At 44.6% G+C, this 21,631-nt stretch overlaps 1 protein-coding gene across 1 annotated transcript in view; it reads right to left on the reverse strand.

Moving 5' to 3' along the window:
• The window catches only part of PAIP2 (poly(A) binding protein interacting protein 2), a 28,038-nt gene extending 7,503 nt beyond the window's left edge, over positions 1 to 20,535 (reverse strand). The window contains exon 1 of the mRNA XM_023195239.1: positions 20,405 to 20,535. The gene's annotated coding sequence lies outside the window, so the exon portion shown is untranslated. The remainder of the gene's footprint in view (positions 1 to 20,404) is intronic.
• Between the last annotated feature and the right edge of the window lie 1,096 nt (positions 20,536 to 21,631).

A 21,631-nucleotide genomic window follows, 5' to 3' on the forward strand; every position in this document is an offset into this window, starting at 1 on the left:
ACCACCACCACCACCACCACCACCACCACCACCACCACCACCACCACCACCACCACCACCAAACATAGTCTGGAAGACTGAGTCATCAAGTGATTAAATGATGAAGAGCAAATTCAATTTTTTAAAACTGACTTCAAAAAGTCCAGGGATTGAAAATGAAAACTAACTTTTTTTTTTTTTTTTTTTGGAGACAGAGTCTCGCTCTGTCGCCCAGGCTGGAGTGCAGTGGTGCGATCTTGGCTCACTGCAAGCTCTGCCTCCCAGGTTCACACCATTCTCCTGCCTCAGCCTCCCGAGTAGCTGGGACTACAGGCGCCCGCCACCAGGCCCGGCTAATTTTTTGTATTGTTTTAGTATAGATGGGGTTTCACTGTGTTAGCCAGGATGGTCTCAATCTCCTGACCTTGTGATCTGCCCGCCTCGGCCTCCCAAAGTGCTGGAATTACAGACGTGAGCCACCACGCCTGGCCTAAAACTAACAGATTTTTAATAACCTCTCAGGTTCTTCAGGTATAGTTCTGATCTCTCCTTCACAGCCCATCTGGGTCTGCTTTTTCTCTAGGTCCTTGTCAAGTTCTTCCATGTCTGGATTTCCTCACTGTACAGTGAGTTTCAGGCATCTAGTATCTTTTTTTTTTTTCTTGAGACAGGGTCTCACTGTGTCACCTAGACTGGAGTGCAGCAACCTCCGCCTCCCAGGCTCAAGCAATTCTCCTGCCTCAGCCTCCAGAGTAGCTGGGATTAGAGGCTTGTGCCATTATCACCCAGCTAACTTTTGTATTTTTGTAGAGACTGGGTTTCACCATGTTGGCCAGGCTAGTCTTGAACTCAAGACCTCAAATGATCCACCTGTCTCGGCCTCCCAAAGTGCTGGGATTACATGCATGAGCCATCGCACCCAGTCCAATATCTTTTCATCTGAGTATAAGTAGTATCAATACAAGCCTGATGTCTTATACTACTCAATAGCTGATAACATGATCTAACCTAATTGATACATTGCAGGCTAAATATTTGAAGCACAAGGTTTCACATTCTAAAATATTCCAATTCATTAAGTTTGAAATCACTAAAAATAGGTTTACATAAAACAATTCACCTATACATAAACTCAAGCAGTATTGTGACTTGTGCCAAAGAAAGGTCTAATGAAGTCTGCTTGCTTCAAATTTATCATAATCAAGTAAAATACTAAATCTAAAATCTCCTACTGGAAATATATGTATTTTTTTTCCCTTTGGGATATGTTTCAGGGAAAAGACTAGTCCTATGTGTGTTGCCTGGCCCTTTAAATTTTATGGACTTACCCTTAAGAGGACATAAGTGTAATAAAAATCCATAGCTGTTCATGTAATATGACAAATACTAGATACTAATGACAACAGTATCACAGTGGTGAAAATTTTAATTGCTGAGAGGTCATCAACTAAAAATTTCTGGGAATTTCTGTCCTAGTTATAATATGTATGTCTACAAAAGAAACGCAGGCCGGGCTCTGTGGCTTACCCCAGTAATTCCAGCATTTTGGGAGACCAAAGCAGGCGGATTGCTTGAGCCCAGGAGTTTGAAACCAGCCTGGGCAACATAGAGAACCCCATCTATGTACTACAAATACAAAAAATTAGCTGGATGTGGTGGTGCATGCCTATAATCCCAACTATCTGGGAGGCTGAGGCAAGACAATCACTGGAACCTGGGAGGCAGAGGTTGCAGAGAGGTGAGATCACACCACTGCACTTCAGCCTGGGCAAGAAAGCAAGACCCTGTCTCCAAAAAAGAAAAAAAAAAAAAAAAGAAAGAAAAAAAGAAAGGCAGGCAGAAACAAGCGGGGCACGGCTCCTGCCTGTAATCCCAGCACTCTGGGAGGTCGACAGGGGTGGATCGCTTGAGCCCAGGAGTTTGAGACCAGCCTGGGCAATATGGCAAAGCCAGGTCAGTGGTGCATGCCTACAGTCCCACTTGGGAGGCCAAGGTAGGAGGATCTCCTGAGCCTGGGAGGTGAAGGTGGCAGTGAGCTGAGATAGTGCCACTGCACTCCAGCCTGGGCAGCAGAGCAAGACCCTGTCTCGAAAAACAACAACAACGCAACCAAACAAAAGAAGAAAGGCAGAAACAGACTCAGAGTTATGTGCTATGGTGACGGTAGAAAGAAAACATGAGGCTGGGCACAGTGGTTCACGCCTATAATCCCAGCACTTTGGGAGGCCAAGGTGGGTGGATCACGAGGTCGGGAGTTCAAGACCAGCCTGACCAACAGGGTGAAACTCCGTTTCTTCTAAAAAAATAGAAAAATCAGCTGGACATGGTGGCGCATGCCTGTAATTGTAATCCTAGCTACTTGGGAGGCTGAGGCAGGAGAATCGCTTGATCCCGGGAGGTGGAGGTTGCAGTGAGCCAAGATTGCGCCATTGCACTCCAGCCTGGGTGACAGAGTGAGACTGTGTCAAAAAGAAAAAAAAGAAAAGAAAATATGATAGTATGATTTGTTAGGAAATTGAGGCACTTTAGCAGACAAGACAGAAAAAAGACAATAAATATCTATTATTTTTATCATTAAACTTGGATGAAAAACTGTTTTGATAGCAAGTCTTGACTAAATAATAATCAGTTCCTCTAAAGAAAATAAGAAGGCTGGGTGTTGGTGGCTCACGCCTGTAATCCTAGCACTTTGGGAGGCCGAGGCAAGTGGGCGGATCACGAGGTCAGGAGTTCGAGACCAGCCTGGCCAACATGGTGAAACCCCGTCTACTAATAATTAGCTGGATGTGGTGGTGCATGCCTGTAATCCCAGCTACTGGGGAGGCTGAGGCAGGAGAATCACTTGAACCTGGGAGGTGGAGGTTGCAGTGAGCTGAGATTGTGCCACTGCACTCTGGCCTGGGCAACAGAGCGAGACTCCATCTCAGAAAAAAAAATAAAGAAAGAAAAAAAAGAAAGAAAACAAAAGAAGAAGAAAATTACCCATTTTTTTTTTTTTGAGATGGAGAGTACAGTGGTGCAATCTCGGCTCACTGCAACCTCCGCCTCCTGGGTTCAAGAGATTCTCCTGCCTCAGTCTCCTGTATAGCTGGGATTACAGGAGCGTGCCACTACGCCCAGCGAATTTTTTTTGTAATTTTAGTAGAGACAGGGTTTCACCACATTGGCCAGGCTGGCCTCAAACTCCTGACCTCAAGTGATCCACCCACCCCGGCCTCCCAAAGTGCTGGGATTACAGGCATCAGCCAACATGCCCAGCTGAAAATTTCGCATTCTTATATGGCAGGTTACCAAACTGCTTACTGTTAAATAATTACATTTTAGATATTTCTCTAACACTGTGAAAAGGTGGGATTGATTCTGCCTCACAAGTGGAGGGAACTTTGCTTAATCTGCTTCTGAACCGATCATTAAGTTCGGTAAAAAGACACCCCAATATAAAATAGCTTTTCATTATTTTCCCAATTTGTATCCAGTCCCAACTTAAGCCCATACAATCCTACTTTTCACACTGGGCACGGTGGCTCATGCTTGTAATCCCAGCACTTTGGGAGGCTGAGGCAGGCGGATCACTTGAGGTCAGGAGTTAGAGACCAGCCTGGCCAATATGGCGAAACCTTGTCTCTACTGAAAATACAAAAATTAGCCAGGTATAGTGGCGCACACCTGTAATCCCATCTAAACAGGAGGCTGAGGCAGGATAATCACTTGAACACAGGAGGTGGAGGTTGCAGTGTGCCAAGATTGTGCCACTGCACTCTCCAGCCTGGGAGACAGAGTGAGACTCTGTCTTAAAAAAAAAACTTAGCTGGGTGTGGTGGTGCACGCCTGTGGTCCCAGATACTCAGGAGGGTGAGGTGGAAGGATCACATGAGCCCAAGGTCAAGGCTGCAGACAGCCATGATCGCACGCCACTGCATTCCAGCCTGGGCAACAGAGCAAGACATCTCAAAAAAAGAATTTACTATTTTAAAGTGCTTGATTCAGTGGTTTTAACACCACCACCACTACCTAATTCCAGAACATTTTTGCCACCCCAAAAAGAAACTCCATACCCATCTGTAGTCACTCTCTATTTCCCAAGGCCCCCAAGAGCAGGCAACCACTAGTCTACTTTCTGTCTCTATAGATTTGCCTATTCTGAACATTGCATATAAATGGAATCATAAAATATGTGTCTTCTTCTCATGTCTGGCTTCTTTCACTTGTTTTCAAGGTTCACCTATGTTGTAGCAGGTATCAGCATTTCATTCCTTTTAATTGCCAAATAATATTCCATTATATGGAGATACACATTTTGTTTATTTACTGTGATTAATGAACATCTGCGGTTATTTCCACTTTCTGGCTATAAATATTGCCGTTATCAGTATTTGTGTACAAGTTTTTATATGAGCATGTTTTCAGTTCTCTTGAACCCAGTGTGTTCAATGCTAGTCAGTCTTTTAGCTATACATTTTCTTTTTTTTTTTTTTTTTGAGATGGAGTCTCACTCTGTCACCTAGGCTGTAGTACAGTGGCACGATCTCGGCTCACTGCAACTTCCGCCTCCCTAGTTCAAGTGATTCTCCTGCCTCAGCCTCCTGAGTAGCTGGGTTTACAGGCGTGTGTCACCACGCCCGGCTAAGTTATGTATTTTTAGCAGAGGCGGGGTTTCATCATGTTGGTCAGCCTGATCTCGAACTCCTGACCTCGTGATCCACCTGCCTCTGCCTCCCAAAGTGCTGGGATTACAGGCGTGAGCCACCGCTCCCGGCCTCAGCTATACATTTTCAATTGTGACAGAAACAATGAGCAAAAGAGGTAGCTGACTCCCTCTCTACCACCAGACACAATCCTCACTCCAAATCCTTTTCCCAAAAGTAAGCACTGTTAATATTGTATATATTTTTCTTAAAAAGAAAACACATATTCAACAATAGTATAGCATTTAAGGGCCTTACAGTCATCATCTATTTAATACTCACAAAAGTCCTGTGGTTGTAGGGATTATGGCCAAATTCATTTCCATGACAAAGAACTAAGTCTTAAGTAACTTGTTCCAGGTTACACAACTACTGAACAGTGGAGTTGAAATTCAAGTCAAGGTAGCCTGGACTCTAAAACATGCACCAGGGTCCAGCACTTTGGGAGTCTGAAGTGGATCTCCAGACCCAGCTGTTCAAAACCAGCATGGGCAACATAGTGAGACCCCCACCTCTACAAAACTACTAAAAAGAACTGCCAATGCAACGATAAACTTCCAAAGGAATGCTTAAGAAAAAAAAAAAAGTTCAATTCTGGTACAATACCTCTGTGGTATTTTAAACTACCCTGGTGCCATCTCCCAATTAGAGCTTGGTAAGCCTTGAAGACAACAGCCTGTGTTCTTGGTACAAGTTGGAGGTATCAATATAAATATTATTTTTATTTTTTTTGAGACGGAGTCTTGCTCTGTTGCCCAGGCTGGGGTACAGTGGCATAATCTCGGCTCACTGCAACCTCTGCCTCCCAGGTTCAAGCGATTCTCCTTCCTCAGCCTCTGGAGTAGCTGGGATTACAGGCGCCTGCCACCACGCCCAGCTAATTTTTGTATTATTTTAGTAGAGACGGGGTTTCACCATGTTGACCAGGCTGGTCTCGAACTCCTGACCTCAGGTGATCTGCCCGCATCAGCCTCCTAAAGTGCCACTGTGCCTGGCCAAAGACTTTAAATCAAGTATATTAAATACGTTAAAAGAGCTAAAGGAAACCATGTAGAAAAAAATAAAAGGAACCATAGAATGATGTCTCACCAAATAGAGAATATCAATAGAGACAAATAATGGGCTGCGGTGGCTCACGCCTGTAATCCCAGCACTTTGAGAGGCCAAGGCAGGCAGATCACCTGATGTCAGGAGTTTGAGACCAGCCTGGACAACATGGTGAAACTCCGTCTCTACTAAAAATTCAAAAAATTTAGCCGGACATGGGGGTGAGTGCCTGTAATCCCAACTACTTGGGAGACTGAGGCAGGAGAATAGTTTGTACCCAAGAAGTGGACGTTGCAGTGAGCAGAGATCATACCACTGCACTCCAGCCTGGGCAAGGCAACAAGAGTGAAAACTCTGTCTCCAAAAATAAATAAATAAATAAATAAGTAAAAAAAAAAAAAAAAAAAGACAAATAGAAATTCTAGAGTTTTAAAGTACAACTGGGCCAGGCGCGGTGGCTCATACCTGTAATCCCAGCACTTTGGGACTTTGGGAGGCCGAGGCAGGAGGATCACAAGGTCAGGAGTTCAAGACCAGCCTGGCCAACATAGTGAAACCCCGTTTCTACTAAAACTACAAAATTTAGTCAGATGTGGTAGCACGTGCCTGTAGTCCCAGCTACTTAGGAGGCTGAGCCAGGAGTATCGCTTGAACCAGGAGGAGGAGGTTGGAAGTTGTAGTGAGCTGAGACCATGCCACTGCACTCCAGCCTGGGAGACAGAGCAAGACTCCATCTCAAAAAAAAAAAGGTACAACTGAAATGAAAAATTTACTAGAGGGGTTCAACAGCAGATATGAGCAGGAAGAAAAAAGAATCAGCAAATTTAAGGAAAGGTCAATTGAGATTATCCAGTCTGAGAAGCAGAATGAGGAAATGAAGAAAAATGAACAGAAGGTTGAGAGACCCAGGAGACATCGACTGTGCCAAAATATATATAATGGAATTCCCAGAAGAAGAGAATAGGTCAGAAACATTTGAAGAGATAACAGCCTAAAACTCCCCAAATTTGATAAAAAGACACAAATCTATGTATCTAAGAAGCCCAATTAACCCCAAGTAGGATAAACTCAGTATGACCCATACCAATATACAATACAATCGAATTGTTGAAAGACAAAGAGAGCATCTTGAAAACACCAAGAGAAGCAACTCATTACATACAAGGGATCCTCAATAAGATTAACAGCTGATTTCTCACCAGAAACCATGGAGGTCAGAAGGTAACATATTCAAAATGCTGAAAGAAAAAAATCGAACCAAGAAGTCTTTATCTGGCAAAACTACCCTTTCAAAAATGAAGGAAAAATTTTAAGTCATTCCCAGAAAAGCAAAAATGGACAGAGTTTGTCACTGGTAGACCTGTCCTATAAGAAAAGCTAAAGTGAGTCATTCAGGCTGAAAGAACTCAATAGACATTAAACTAAATCCACACAAAATTAAAATGCCAGTAAAAGTAACTTATACAGGTAGACACAAAAGTCTGTAATAACATATTTTGGCTTATTACTCTTCTTTCTTTCTACATTATTTAAAAGACAAGACTGGGCACAGCGGCTCATGCCTGTAATCCCAGTACTTTGGGAGGCCGAAGTAGGTGGATCACCTGAGGTCAGGAGATCGAGAACAGCCTGGCCAACATGGCGAAACCCCGTCTCTACTAAAAATACAAAAAAATTAGGTGGGTATGGTGGCAGGCACCTGTAATCTCAGCTACTTAGGAGACTGAGGCAGGAGAACTGCTGGAACCCAGGAGGCAGAGGGTACAGTAAGCCGAGACACTGCACTCCATCCCAGGCCAACATCATCAAGACTGTCTCACAAAAAACAAAAAAAACAAATGCATGATACAAGAATTATAAATCTATGTTAAAGGGCATACAATGTATAAACATAATATAGTAACAAATTATAAAATACATGTAATTATTTTGTAATTACAAATGTAATAATGGTGGGGGACACTAAGCTATAGTCTTTTGGATACACCTGAAACTAAGCTGATATTAACGCAAACTGAATTGTTACAAACTAAGATGTTAATTATAATCTCCAGGGTAACCCTTAAGAAAATAATACACATTAAAAATGTGTACAACAGCTGGGGTATATTATCATCCTATTCAGAAAAAGCCAGAAACAAATGACTTCAACATCCCAAGAGTCAATGAACTCAAACATATATATGTTGAGGGTCTTCCCTGGCTGAGAGAATGCTCTTCTCCAGAACAAAAATAATTAAAACTTAGAGGAAATGCTGGACACACAAAAGAAGAAACTAATTTGCTTGAATGACCTTTAAGGACCGAGAGCATGTAATGACTTAACAATATAGTAAAAAAACAAACTCTGGTACAAATAAGTCACAGAGGAAAACAAAAACACAAAACTGAGAAGTCGACTATAAGTCATCTGTTACTTTTGTTTTTTTTGAGACGGAGTTTCGCTCTTGTTGCCAACGCTGGAGTGCAATGGCTCGATCTCGGCTTACCACAACCTCCACCTCCCAGGTTCAAGCGATTCTCCTGCCTCAGCCTCCTGAGTAGCTAGGATTACAGGAATGCACCACAATGCCGGGCTAATTTTGTATTTTTAGTAGAGACGGAGGTTTCTCCACACTGGTCGGGCCAGTCTCAAAACTCCCAACCTCAGGTGATCCACCCGCTTTGGCCTCTCAAAGTGCTGGATTACAGACAGGCGTGAGCCACCGCGCCCGACCTCATCTGTTACTATCTTATCTTTGGCTCATGCCTCATTCTGACCCACTATACCACTGGCAGGTAGGCTGGGCGTGGTGGCTCACATCTCTAATCCCAGCACTTTGGGAGGCTAAGGCAGGCAGATCACCTGATGTCGGGAGTTCGAGACCAGCCTGACCAACATGGAGAAACCCCATCTCTACTAAAAATGCAAAATTAATCGGGCGTGGTGGTGCATGCCTGTAATCACAACTACTTGGGAGGTTGAGGCAAGAGAATCACTTGAACCCAGGAGGCTTAGTTTGCGGTGAGCCGAGATCGCTCCATTGCATTCCAGCCTGTGAAACAAAGGCAAAACTCCATCTCAAAAACAAACAAACAAACAAAAAACTGGCAGGAATTAACCGAGAAAGCCAATAATTTTTCCCCAGGTTTCTTACATCCTGTATTTGTTTCAAGGCATGTTATACTTTAAAACCCTAAAACTGTCAGAAAATTTATCAAAAATAAAAAAGATCAGTATTAATCTCATGCAAAGGAGATAACACATTTTGATAACACAGCAAGACTAACTCAGAAAGACTAGTTTAATGTATCTAGCAGTCATTAAAATACATGTAAATCAGATTTCCCTAGTGAAAATCACAAAATAAGTGTGGAGTACCTCTCACCCAAAATGCTTAGAACCAGAAGTGTTTTGGGTTTTTTTTTCAGATTTTGGAATACTGTATTATACTTGCAGTTGAGCATCCCAAATCTGAAATTTTGTGTCATGTTGGCATTCAAAAAGTTCTGGACTTTGGAACAGTTCAGATATCAAATTTTCAAATTGGGATGCTCAATCTGACATAAACAGTAATTTTTCACTTTATGCTTTCAGTATTCATTTGAAAATTTTCGGACAGCGGGGTCTTTGCACAAATTTAGGATCAATTTTGTTAGGAACGCAAGCATTGAAGTGCAGGCCAACGCGGGAGGATCACTTGGGGTCAGGAATTCAAGACCAATGTGGGAAACATACCAAGATGCCATCTATTCAAAAAACATTTTAAATTAGCTGGGCATGGTGGTGTGCACCTGTAGACCCAATTACTTGGAAAGCTGAGACAGGAGGATTACTTGAACCATGATTGCACCACTGCACTCCAGCCTGGGTGACAGAGCAAGATCCCATCTCTCAAAAAAAAAAAAAAAAAAAAGTGACAGGGATGAATGTAAAAAGTACACGCTACCTACAAAAAAAGAAAAGAAAAAAAGTTAGGTGTACAAATGTCTAAAGTGTATATATTTTTTCCCTCTCCATCTCCGATCCTATCATAGAGGTAATTCATCAATGTTAACAGCTTAATATGTATCCTTTCATAATTCTTTGTTTATATAAACATGCATAAAGCATTTCTGTATTTTAACAGAATTATACTAAATATATTACATAAAATCTTCCCTGGTCAACAAGTATTGGTATACTTCACTTTTTTTTTTTTTTTTTTTTTGAGACAAGTCTCGCTCTGTTGCCCAGGCTGGAGTGCAGTGGCCAGATCTCAGCTCACTGCAAGCTCTGCCTCCCGGGTTTACACCATTCTCCTGCCTCAGCCTCCAGCCAGTAGCTGGGACTACAGGCGCCCACTACCTCGCCGGGCTGGTTTTTTTGTATTTTTTAGTAGAGACGGGGTTTCACCTTGTTAGCCAGGATGGTCTCGATCTCCTGACCTCGTGATCCGCCCGTCTCGGCCTCCCAAAGTGCTGGGATTACAGGCTTGAGCCACCGCGCCCGGCCTACTTCACTTTTTAATGGATACACCACCACTTACTCAACCACCCCCTTCTGATGTACACTTATGTTCCCACTTTTTGCCATTACACAAAATCTTGCTATGATCACTCTTTTTTTTTTTTTTTAGTAGAGACAAGGTAGTAGTGCTTCCTATAGGATATATTCCTGTAAGTAGGAATAACTGTGTCAAGGGCCATGTGCATTTTAACTGTAAGAGATGACAAATTGTTTATAAAAATGTGGCAATATGCATTCCTAGTATACTGTTTGGGTGCATCCCTTCTTTTGTATCTTCAACAATTCCAGATATTATATATGTCAGATGAGCTAAAAATGACATTTGTTTTCCTTTACAGCTTCTGGAAAGTCTTTTTTCACAATGAGATTATATTTCCTGTATTTTCTCTCAATATTTTTATAGTTTCTTTTTTTTTTTTTTTTTTTGAGGCGGAGTCTCGCTCTGTCGCCCAGACTGGAGTGCAGTGGCCGGATCTCAGCTCACTGCAAGCTCCGCCTCCTGGGTTTACGCCATTCTCCTGCCTCAGCCTCCCGAGTAGCTGGGACTACAGGCGCCCGCCACCTCGCCCGGCTAGTTTTTGTATTTTTAGAAGAGACGGGGTTTCACCGTGTTAGCCAGGATGGTCTCGATCTCCTGACCTCGTGATCCGCCCATCTCGGCCTCCCAAAGTGCTGGGATTACAGGCTTGAGCCACCGCGCCCGGCTATTTTTATAGTTTCAAGTTTTTATATTTAAATCTTTAGTTCATGTAAACATTTAAGTATGTGAAGGATCTATATTTTTCCATATAAATTATATCATCCCCCACTAACTAATGAAAGCTTATTCCTCATGTTTATCATAATTAAATTCCCATGTCTGTATCTATTCTGAGATTCTTTATTCCGTAATTGTATATTTCTATACCAATATCAAAAAATGAGAGAGTACAAGGAACACAAACCTTTCATCTAGATTTATCAAACAGACTTTTGCCTGTTTTCTCCATTTTTTTTTTTTTTTTTTGCTTAACCATTTGAGAAGTTGCAGGCATGATCTTTCAACCTCAAGTATTTCAATTTTTTTTAACCTTTTTTTTTTTTTTTTGAGACAGAGTCTCACTCTGTCACCCAGGCTGAAATGCAGTGGCACGATCTCGGCTCACTGCAACCTCCACCTCCCAAGTTTAAGTGCTTCTCCTGTCTCAGGCTCCCCAGTAGCTGGGACTACAGGTACATGCCACCACGACCCACTAATTTTTGCATTTTTAGTAGACATGGGGCTTTGCCATGTTGGCCAGGCTGGTCTCGAACTCCTGACCTTGTGATCCGCCCACCTCGGCCTCCCAAAGTGCTGGGATTACAGATGTGAGCCACCACACTTGGCCTGTGATTTCTAAAGTACAAGAATGATGTATATATATTACACTCATCTTTTTTACTTGATCTGTTCAATTCTGAAAGTGGTTTATCCAAGTCCTCCACTACAGTAGACAGAATATGTGACCCAGTCTGAGAATTGTTGTCTCATAAGGAACTTTTTTTTTTTTTGAGATGGAGTTTTGCTCTTATTGCCCAGCCTGGAGTGCAATGGCATGATCTCGGCTCACCACAACCTCCGCCTCCCGGGTTCAAGAGATTCTCCTGCCTCAGCCTCCCAAGTAGCTGGGATTACAGGCATGCACCACCACGCCCAGCTAATTTTTGTATTTTTAGGAGAGACGAGGTTTCTTCATGTCAGGCTGGTCTTGAACTCCTGACCTCAGGTGATCCACCCACCTCGGCCTCCCAAAGTGCTGGGGTTACAGGCGTGAGCCACCGCACCCAGCCTTCTTTTCTTTTTTTTTTTTTTTTTTTGAGATGGAGTCTCGCTTTGCTGCCCAGGCTGGAGTGCAGTGGCGCAATCTCAGCTCACTGCAATCTCTGCCTCCTGGGTTCAAGCAATTCTCCTGTCTCAGCCTCCAGAGTAGCTGGGATTACAGGCCCCCGCCACCACACCTGGCTTTTATTTATTTTTATTATTATTTTTGAGACAGAGTCTCGCTCTGTCACCAGGCTGGATTGTAGTGGCGCATTTCAGCTCACTGCAACCTCTGCCTCCCCGGTTCAAGTTATTCTCCTGCCTCAGCCTCCTGAGTAGCTGGGATCACAGGTGCATGCCGCCACGTCCAGCTAAATTTTGTATTTTCAGTAGAGATAGGGTTTCACCACGTTGGCCAGGATGGTCTCGATCTCTTGATTTCGTGATCCGCCTGCCTCGGCCTCCCAAAGTGCTAGGATCACAGGCATGAGCGACTGTGCCCGGCCTTTTATATTTTTAATAGAGACCGGATTTCACCATGTTGGCCAGGCTGGTCTCCAACTCCTGACCTTGTGATCCGCCCGCCTCAGCCTCCCAAAGTGCTGGGATTACAGGCGTGAGAGACACCACACCCAGCCAGGAATTAACATTTTTGATAACTGATACTTCGTCTTATGTCTTTCACCATAATTTCATGTTTACTTTTCTTATGCTTTTTCAAATGTTCTATTAACTATTGCTTTCCTATGGTGTTTATTTTCCTACATTTAATAGCTTTAACTATTTTCCTATCAATTAAAAACGTACTCCAAGAGCGGGACGCAGTGGCTTATGCCTGTAATCCCAGCACTTTGGGAGGCTGAGGCGGGTGGATTACAAGGTCAGGAGATCGAGACCATCCTGGCCAACATGGTGAAACCTGGTCTCCACTAAAAATACAAAAATTAGCCAGGCGTGGTGGTGTATGCCTGTAGTCCCAGCTACTCAGGAGACTGAGGCAGGAGAATTGCTTGAACCCAGGAGGCGGAGGTTGCAGTGAGCTAAGATCACACCACTGTACTCCAGTCTGGGCGACACTCCATCTCAGAGAAGACAAACAAACAACAACAAAAAACAACTCTATATACCCATTTAGATGCCTTTCCTTCTCCAATATACCCAACCCAATGTCTGCTCTGAGCCAAGGCAAGCCCTTTAAAATTATTTTACTTACACACTTCTTCCCTGCCAATCTTCAGTTTTGTGGAATTTAGCACTGGTAGATTTCTACTATTAGGTTTTCTCTTACTATGTGTTTTAAAATAATTTTTGAATTGAATACTTGAAACTTCACATTATTATCCATTTATATTTTACTAAATTCATCACTCAGGACAGGCACGGTGGCTCACGCTTGTAATCCCAGCACTTTGGGAGGCCAGGCGGGCAGATCACCTGAGGTCAGGAGTTCCAGACCAGCCTGGCCAACATAGTGAAACCCTGTCTCTACTAAAAATACAAAAATTAGCCAGGTGTGGTGGCAGGCACCTGTAATCCCAGCTACTGGGGAGGCTGAGGCAAGAGAATTGCGAGAACCTGGGAGGTGGAGGTTAGCCGGGCGTGGCCGTGTGCGGTGGCTCATGCCTGTAATCCCAGCACTTTGGGAGGCCGACACGGGCGGATCACGGGGTAAGAAGATCTAGACCACCCTGGTTAACACGGTGAAACCCCATCTCTACTAAAAATACAAAAAAAATTAGCCAGGAGTTGTGGCAGGCACCTGTAGTCCCAGCTACTCGGGAGGCTGAGGCAGGAGAATGGCGTGAACCCAGGAGGTGGAGCTTGCTGTGAGCCGAGACCGTGCCACTGCACTCCAGCCGCGGCAACAGAGCAAGATTCCGTCTCAAAAAAAAAAAAAAATTAGCTGGGCGTGGTGGTGCTCCCTTGTAGTCCCAGCTACTCAGAAGGCTAAGGCAGGAGAATTGCTTGAATTTGGGAGGCAGAGGCTGCAGTGAGGCAAGATCACGCCACTGCACTCCAGACCGGGTGACACAGCAAGACCCTGTCTCAAAAACAAGAATAAATAAATTCATCACTCATAGTTGTTTCTTTCTTTTTTTTGACATGGAGTCGCACTCTGTTGCCCAGGTTGAAGTGCAGCTGCACGATATCGGTTCACTGCAACCTCTGCCTCCCGAGTAGCTGGGATTACAAGTGTGTAACACCATGCCTGGCTAATTTATGTATTTTTAGTAGAGATGGGGTTTCACCATGTTGGCCAAGCTCGTCTCGAACTCCTGACCTCAGGTGATTGGCCCATGCCGGCCACTCATAATTGTTTCTTATATTCATCATCTTCCCCTAACTTCCTATCTTTGTAAAATAGTTCCAAAGGCTACCTGAGGATTTATCATTCTAAGCCAGTGTCCAAAATATCTTTTGTCTTCATGTTTGAATAAAAATGTTAGTTGTATGGCCTGGCGCAGTGGCTCAGGCCTGTAATCCCACCACTTTGGGAGGCTGAGGTGGGTGGATCATTTGAGGTCAGAAGTTCTTTTTTTTTTTTTTTTGAGACAGAGTCTCACTCTGTCGCCCAGGCTGGAGTGCAGTGGCCGGATCTCAGCTCACTGCAAGCTCCGCCTCCCGGGTTCATGCCATTCTCCTGCCTCAGCCTCCCGAGTAGCTGGGACTACAGGCGCCTGCCACCTCGTCCGGCTAGTTTTTTGTATTTTTTAGTAGAGACGGGGTTTCACAGTGTTAGCCAGGATGGTCTCGATCTGCTAACCTCGTGATCCGCCCGTCTCGGCCTCCCAAAGTGCTAGGATTACAGGCTTGAGCCACCGCGCCTGGCCTGAGGTCAGATGTTCAAAAAAGCCTGGCCAACATGGTGAAACCCTGCCTCTACTAAAAATACAAAAATTAGCCGGGCATGGTGGCAGGCGCCTGTAGTGTCAGCTACTCAGGAGGCTGAGGCAGGAGAATCGCTTGAATCCGGGAGGTGGAGGTAGCAGTGAGCCAAGATCATGCCACTGCACTCCAGCCCGCAGCAACAGAGAGCAAGACTGTCTCAAAAAAAAAAAAAAAAAAAAAAAAGGGTTGTAACATCAGTATTTCCATGTAAATGTGCTGGAAAAAAAATTAGTTGTAACAGTATTCTGAGACGTCTGTGCTTCCTGTCGATAATCTAGTGTCAATAATTTCAACTTTCAATGTTGTAGAAAATCAATTTTCTTTCCTTTTAAAAATCCCATTCTAGGCTGGGCGTGATGGCTCACGCCTATAATCTCAGCATTTTGGGAGGCCAAGGCAGGTGGATCACTTGAGGTGAGGAGTTCGAGAGCAGCCCTGGCCAACATGGTGAAACCCCATGTCTTCTAACACAAAATATAAGCCAGGTGTGGTGGTGCACAGCTGTAGTCCCAGCTACTCAAGAGGCTGAGGCAGGAGCATTGCTTGAACCTGGGAGGCAGAGGTTGCAGTGAGCTGAGCTGGTGCAACTGCATTCCAACCTGAGCAACAGAGGGAGACCGCATTTCAAAAAATAAAAATAGGCCGGGCACGGTGGCTCACACCTGTAATCCCAGCACTCTGGGAGGCCAAGGGGTGCGGATCACGAAGTCAGGAGATTGAGACCAGCCTGGTCAACATGGTGAAACCCCGTCTCTAAAATTACAAAAATTAGCTGGGCGTGGTGGTGCATGCTTGTAGTCCCAGCTACTGGGGAGGCTGAGGCAGCAGAACCACTTTTGGGAGGTGGAGGTTGCAGTGAGCCAAGATTGCACCACTGCACTCCAGCCTGGTGACAAAGCAAATCTCCGTCTCAAAATACTAAATAAAAATTTAAAAATCCTGTTCTAGATGACAGCTTAAGATGTTTAACACTTAGCCAGGCACGGTGGCTCAAGCCTGTAATCCCAGCACTGTGGGAGGCCGAGAGGGGCGGATCACGAGGTCAGGAGATCTAGACCATCCTGGATAACAAGGTGAAACCTCGTCTCTACTAAAAAATACAAAAAACTAGCCGGGCGAGGTGGCAGGCGCCTGTAGTCCCAGCTACTTGGGAGGCTGAGGCAGGAGAATGGCGTAAACCCGGGAGGCGGAGTTTGCAGTGAGCTGAGATCTGACCACTGCACTCCAGCCTGGGCGACAGAGCGAGACTCCGTCTCAAAAAAAAAAAAAAAGATGTTTAACACTTAAATTAATATATTTCACCAGATTTTGGTTAGGTAAGGGCAATTTTTTCCCAGTACTGCTGCCTGGAAGTCAGCAAACCCTTTCAATTTATCAACTTAGGGCTTTATTGTGTCTTCAGCTGTTTTCCCTCCTGAAATGCCTCTTAGACATATTGGTTTCCAGCAGTGTCCTTTTACATTGTCTATGGAATTTTAAAATAAAGAATCTTTTAGGTTTTACAATCTTTCTCCACTAGTTTCATCTTTTAAGAATTCTCATTAAAATTCAAATACAGTTCTCTTCTGTTTCTTTCATTAATCTACCTCCATAAGCACCATCTTTTCTCATTCCCTTGGACTCTGTTTTGAACCACTGTGATCCTTACCTTATTTGCATATAAAATATATTCAATCGTATTTTATGCATATAATACGTTTAAGTATACTTCCTTTGGCAGTTAAGAGAGGATCGCAAAATTTTTCTTTTTTTTTTTTTTTTTTCAGACGGAGTCTCACTCTGTCGCCCAGGCTGGAGTGCAGTGGCCGGATCTCAGCTCACTGCAAACTCCGCCTCCCAGGTTTACGCCATTCTCCTGCCTCAGCCTCCGGAGTAGCTGGGACTACAGGCACCCGCCACCTCGCCCGGCTAGTTTTTGTATTTTTTTAGTAGAGACGGGGTTTCACCGTGTTGGCCAGGATGGTCTAGATCTCCTGACCTCGTGATCCGCCCATCTCGGCCTCCCAAAGTGCTGGGATTACAGGTTTGAGCCACCGCGCCCGGGGCAAAATTTTTCATTTGGTCTGTTTTCCACTCTGAAGTCTGTGAAAAGCACTGAATTTTTTGTTTTACTATTTGGCGCAATAAGGTAATGATTAAAAAACATGGGCTCTGGGCTGGGGCGGTGGCTCACACCTGTAACCCCAGCACTTCGGGAGGCCAAGGTGGGCGGATCACGAGGTCAGGAGATCGAGGCCATCCTGGCTAACACAGTGAAACCCCATCTCTACTAAAAATACAAAAACAAAAATTAGCTGGGTGTGGTGGTGGGCGCCTGTAGTCCCAGCTACTCGAGAGGCTGAGGCAGGAGAATGGTGTGAACCCTGGAGGCGGAGGTTGCAGTGAGCCGAGATTGTGCCACTGCACTACAGCCTGGGTAATATAGTGAGACTCCATCTCAAAAACAACAACAAAAAACCATGGGCTCTGGAACCAGGCTGCTTTACTGTGTGACTATGGCAAGTTATTTAACCTGAGTCTCGGTTTCCTCATCTGTTACATGGGAATTAATAACAGTACCTAGTTAGAGAACCTGGCACATAACAATTAGCATTATCTATCTCGGTGATTAAACGTTTAGGGCAGTTAAAGGTCTCTAGACCAAGGGACAAGGTAAAAATCACAGATATTAAACCTATAGAGATGATACAATATCACAGGAAAATCCCAAAGTTTACCCTAATCTCAACTGTAGTGTAATAAGGGTAATTAGGTGAGAGCAAGGATGGATCATCCTTACTGATAAAAGCTCCGGTACATTAGAAATGTCACCCAAATTTATACAAACTGATAAAGGAAGCAGAGGCAATTCAAATCCCCCAAACTTGTGCCCCTCCAATATGGTGGCCATCAGCTACATAGACCTATTTAATTAAAATTTAGTTACTCATTTACACTAGCCACATCTCAAGTGCTCATAACTACACACAGTACCTCATCATTGGACAGCACCACTCTATAAACAATGAAAAAAATTAAGAAAAAAGGGAGTTATTGGAACTGAACCTTAGCTTAGCCTATGTCGAATGCAAACTATTTATGCACCTGTGCAACAGGTGGTCTAGATCACAAAGGCAAAGACTTGGACGACTTTAATCTTAGACCACAGTCAGAAGACCTTAGACCACAAAAGTTCAAATCCCAGCTATGCTACTTAACCACCTTAAAGTACCCTAGACCGGTCACTAAATCACACAGCACCACTTAATGGTTAACAGCACACAATCTCTGGACTATGTGGATTAGAATTTCGACTATCATTAGCTATGTGACATTGGGCAAGTTACTTCACATCTCATTTTTTATCTTCATTTTATAGTAGGGCCTATCTTCTAGCTATGTTGTGGATCAAATTAGTTAATATTTGTAAAAGCAATTAGAACAATGCCTGGCATTATTGTTACATAAATATTTGCTACATAAAAATAATCTCTCAAGCTTCTATTTCCTTAATTCCCAAGTGGGCAAGATAAAACTTGCTGTTGGGAGGCCGAGGCAGGAGGATCACGAAGTCAGGAGATCGAGACCATCCTGGATAACACGGTGAAACCCCATCTCTACTAAAAATACAAAAAATTAGCCAGGCGTGGTGGCAAGCGCCTGTAGTCCCCACTACTCGGGAGGCGGAGGCAGGAGAATCGCTTGAACCCGGGGAGGCGGAGGTTGCAGTGAGCCGAGATTGCGCCACTACACTCCAGCACTCCAGCCTGGCGAGAGTGAGACTCCATCTCAAAAAAAAAAAGTAAAAAGAAAAAAACTTGCTCTGCCCATTTCACGTTTCATGGTAATGAATGAATAACAGGATGTAAATTACAAGAAAATGTTTTAAAAGCACAAAACGTTATTAGATTACAAGGCAGAGGTCTTGCCTTCCACATTCTTTAATCTCTCACAGTATCAACCAAATTGCTGTGCTAAGTGTTGATTTAATAAATTTTAAATTTTTCACTAAAACTGGAGCATCACACTCTAAAGTCATAAACGGATAAACCTGAATAAGGTGCAGAGTGCTTAAGGAAAAGCCTGCTATAAACTCATTCTGACCCAAAGAGGGTGAAATTACCTCAATTTGAGTTCCTAAGGAGCAATATGCACAGCCTTGAATCATTAGAGGAAATCTCCATTCCCTAACCTCCATTCCTTAAAGAAACACAAATGGGCTCTATAGTTGTTGTCAAGTTACCTATCCGGTGATATTTTTTGGTGAAAAACAGTTTTCTTCAAGTTCACTACTGACAAGTGGTATAAACAGATTAATTTCCCCCAAATATCCTGTCTTTCACTAACTGGAAACAGAATCACGAAAGCAAATAGTGGAGTCCCATTAGAAATTATTATAGAGAACTTTTACTTATTGCAAACATAACCTATGCCAGATGAAATTTCAAAAGCGACTTAATGAAAATATAAACCAACATCTGATCTAACTGCTCTAATGAAATCTGAAAAAACAATGCCACCACGTTCCAACATTAGCCAGCACACCCAACATGAGCATCTGCTTTCCGTTGGAATAAACGTCAAAGGCTGTCAGCTGCTACACCTTTCAAGGCAAATTGGAAGCCAAATTCTTTCTAGAGTTTGGGGTTTTTATGAGTTCATACGGGTGCCAAATCAGAGAAAAGAGAAACAAAAGGAAACACGTAAGACCCCTTTTAAGAGTCACTAAAAAATATCACTGGTGGCTGCTGCAACAAATGTTTTGATGACGTAAGTTCACCACAAGCCTTATTTATTTTTGGTGGCGGTGACGGGGAAAGAGAGTAAGCACAGAAAATTATTAAAAAGTGAGAGAACCTTAAAGTTCATCTAACTCAACGCCCTCCTAGGGTAAGGGTTCCCAGTATTCTAAAGGTTCTTTTTTCTGGGACATGAGCTACAATACAACCAACATTAAGGGGTCGGGATGGCAAAGAAACGGGAGAAAAACGATCATCTGATCAGGCCCGTCGACGGTTGCAGCGTTCCCCCACGACGCCAAGAGTCCGCCAGTTCCTCCGCCCCTCTTTCCCAAAAACCCCAGCCTCGGCTAAAGCGCGCACGCGCAGCAAGTAGGAGCTGCGCGTGGCGACGCGCAGGCGTAAAGTGGGTAGAAACAATGAGCTTTGTTGCCGAGGCGGTGGTGAGGGGCAGGGGAAAGGGTACCCGGCGGAGGGAGAAAGGACCGGGGGAATGGGCAACAAGGCAAAGTGCTATCCCGGCAACCCTCGCGCCACTGAGGACCCGGATAGAGAGCTGCGAGATCCAAATCATTAATAGTGACAATGAAAAAAAAAAAAAGCGACGGCCATGTCTCAGAGAAGAGAGAGACGAAGTACGAAGTCGGCCCAAGCTCATCCCTCAGACTTGGTGGAAAGAGACAGTGAACAACCGAAGCCGCAAGGGACTCGGTGGCCAATCACCCAGGGAACCCTTTAGGCCCCTCTGCCGTCGCCGACGTGCTGTCCCTCGACCGCCGCACCCCTGTCGCCACTCCACCCGAGGGGACCCCCTCACCCAGTGGACGGCAGCCAACGAATCCTGTCGGCCTCCGCGGATCTCCACAGGCAGCGCCGCTCCCCCGCTCGACGTGCGCTTCGCCCGCCGCCTCCCTTCTCCAGTCCAAACAAACACCCTAGCCCGGAAGTGACTTCACTTCCGTCGCCGTCAGCCCCGCCCTCTTTTCTGTCAGCTCTGCCCTCCGAAGCCACTAGAGGCCGCGCGCGATAACGCGCGACCCCGAAGGCTGTCTCCAAGGCTGTCTGCAAGGCTGCCCACGGGTGCTCGCGCAACGGCCTTTTAGCGTTCCCCTGCGGCCGCCTGCCAGGTGTACCGGGAACGCTGTCGCACGTTCTCTCTGAGAGGCAGGAATGGGGGCGTACCACTGTTCCCACACCCGCCCATCTTCCGGGAATGATGGGATGCAGTGAGTGAGGCAGCTGGACACTGAAGAGCACCGTGACAAGACACACAGGCGTGGACTTTTACAGAGGTCACACACACCCCCAAAAAGTAGTATTTAGATAATGACATAGCACAACACACCCATACACACCCCAAGAATGATACACAATGTCACACAAACAGCGACATGCACCGAGTCACATCAAGATCCTGACACAGAAAAATAATAAACTAAGGGAAATCACAGAGGCGTACTGATATGCAAACACCCGCACTCAGACACGTGCAGGCACAAAAACACACTTTTTGAAGCTGGATGCAAACGCAAAATACAAATACATGTGCAAAATTCTTTGTGGCTAAAGGAGGAAATGCTGTTTCCACACAGGATAGAAGAGCGTGACCTCTGGGTTCAAGAATTTCCTAGTCCGTGATTCTGGGTGCACCGGCCCCATAGTTATTCTTACCCATGCTTCCTTCCTGTCATCGTTGAGAAGCCCCAAGATACATTTCTAGTGACACTAAGCAATGTAAAGAAGAGAGTATGTTTTTTTGTTTGTTTGAGACAGAGTCTGGCTCTCTTGCCCAAGCTAGAGTGCAGTTGTGCCATTTCGGCTCACTGCAACATCCACCTCCCGGGTTCAAGCATTTCTCCTGCCACAGCCTCCCGAGTAGCTGGGACTACAGGTGCACACCACCACACCCCACCAATTTTTGTACTTTTAGTAGAGATAGAGGTTTCACCGTGTTGGCCAGGATGGTTTCGATCTCCTGACCTCGTGATCCACCTGCCTCGGCCTCTCAGAGTGCTGGGATTACAGGTGTGAGCCACCGCACCTG

Source organism: Piliocolobus tephrosceles, chromosome 4 (assembly GCF_002776525.5).
Source record: "Piliocolobus tephrosceles isolate RC106 chromosome 4, ASM277652v3, whole genome shotgun sequence".
Lineage (NCBI taxonomy): Eukaryota > Metazoa > Chordata > Mammalia > Primates > Cercopithecidae > Piliocolobus > Piliocolobus tephrosceles.